Below are 2,394 nucleotides of genomic sequence, written 5' to 3'. Positions count from 1 at the left end.
GTCTCTTTCAGCAGTTGCATTGCAATACTGTCTCTTCTTTAGCATTTGGTCCAGTGTATGATCATTTTGACATGTGCTGCTAGGCAGGTATCACCTTCTGTCTCTGTTTGTGCCACTGATTCATTCTACCTAAACCCAAAACTCTAAAGTTATCTCAGAGTTGAAATTAATTATCTCAGATTTGGTCCAATTCATCATCCATTCGTGATCATATTGAATCTTTTTTTCTAGCTGGTAACATATTTCCTATATCAACCAGTTTGGTGTCATCTGAAGATTTGACAATCATCTTCTCTATCCTTTATCCAAGATGCTGAAAAACTCTGGGCCCAGGACAGAATGCTGCTGCACTCTAATTGCCACTTATCAAGAAGATAAAGAACTATTGGTGACCGTCCAATACCAGTTTGTACCATCCACAAACTGGTTACATCCACACAACCATAGCCTCATCTATGGATATTGTGGACTGATAAAAAGACAAATAAAGGACTCCTAGAACAAATCAAGTCTGAACTCTAGAAACCAAGATGAGTAAACTGAGACTGATGTCCTTTGGACATATTATGAGAATACATGACTGACTAGAAAAGACAATAATGCTTGGGAAGGTAGAAGGCAGCAGGGAAAGTGGAAGATGGCATTATCAAGGGATAGACTCAGTGAAGGAAGCTAAGGCCCTGAGTTTGCAAGACTTGAGCAGGGCTGTTGAAAATAGGATGACTTAGAGCTTTCTCATTTTATGGGGCCGCTATTAGTCAAAGTCAACTTGATGGCAGTTAACAACAACAACAACAACAACAACAACAGAGGCTATATTTTACTAGCTTGCCTGCACAAATATCATGGGAGTCCTTGCTGATGGCCTTGTTGAAGTCAAGATATATTACATCAGAATGCAGATATATTAAATAATCAAGGAAGAATGCAGAAAGACACTAACAGTGGCCAAAAAGAAAGAGAGGAAACAATGGATGACAGATGAAACACTCCATGCAATAAAGGAAAGAAGAAAGGTAAAAGTAATGGGAGATAGAAATAAAACCAGAACTTTAAAGGCAACTGTGCAATGTCTAATGTGCAAGAATAAAGAGAACTATTATAATGATGAATGCAGAGAAGTAGAAGACAACAACAACAACAACAACAACAACAAAAGAACAAGATACTTCTTCCACAAAATCCAGGAACTCAAAGGGAAGTTCAGACCAAGAGCTGGAATGCCCTGTGACAAGAAAAAGAATGTACTACAAGATCAAAAAGAAAAAAAAAGATGTTGGATGAAATATACAGAAAAGTTATATAAAAGAGAAGAAAAAATGAACAATACATGGAGTAAAGAACTGTACAAAGTTCTAAAATGTAAAGTGGAAGAGGCAATAAGAGAAATTAGGAAAAATAAGACCTGAAACAGATGGGCAGCAAGAAGTGGCCTCCTCGATTGGGTCAGCACCATGGCAACCTCATGGCACATTCTTAAAGCAGGCTGCCTCCACAATCCCAAAACATGCCAATGGCAGAAATTGATTTTTGCTATTTCTTTTTCTGGTGGCTTTGGGCTGCCTTTGGAGGCCTCAGAGCAGCTTCCAGTCACTTGGGGGTGGGGTGGGGGTGGGGTGGGGGTAGGGGGGCTGTGTGTCATCTGAATGCCATGTCCCCAAAGCAGCCACAACTGCTTTTTTGGTCTGTTTCGGGGCTTTGTTGCCAGGAACTGAAGATATTTTAATTGAACTGCTGCAATGCACACAGACGGAAGAAACTCCAGTGCTAATATATGCCAACAAATATGGAAAAGAAAACAGTGGTCAACAGAGTGGAAACAATCAATATATATCCCAATCCATAAAAAAGGAGAAACAAGAGCATGCAGCAGCTATAGGACCATAGCACGAATCTCCCATGCAACCAAAATTACACTCAAAATTCTGCAACATAGATGCCAATCATACATGGAGAAAGAAATTCCAGACGTGCAAGTGGAGTTCAGGAAAGGAATTCCAGAAAAAAAATCACCATATGTTTTATAGACTATAGCAAAGCATTTGACTGTATAGATCACAAAACGCTAAGGAGCACTCTCAAAGACAAGGGAGTGCCACTACATCTGCTAGTACTAATGAGAAATCTGTACTCAGGACAAGAGGCTACTGTCAGAACAAAATTCAGAGAAACAGAATAGTTTCCAGTTGGCAAAGGGGTCAGGCGAGGCTGCATTCTATCATCCTATTTGTTTAACTTGTATGCAAATGCAGAAAACATAACAAGAAAAGCAGGGTTAGACTGAGAAGAAGGAGGAGTGAAGATAGGGGGAAGAAACATCAATAATCTAAAAATACATGGATGACACTATAATACTAGCAGAAGACATCACAGACTTTGAACACTTGCTAAGGA

This window comes from Sceloporus occidentalis, unplaced genomic scaffold (genome assembly GCF_023333645.1).
Source record: "Sceloporus occidentalis isolate IW3139 unplaced genomic scaffold, rSceOcc1.0.p SCAF_6, whole genome shotgun sequence".
Classification (NCBI taxonomy): domain Eukaryota; kingdom Metazoa; phylum Chordata; class Lepidosauria; order Squamata; family Phrynosomatidae; genus Sceloporus; species Sceloporus occidentalis.
Note: the sequence above shows the minus strand (reverse complement) of the source record.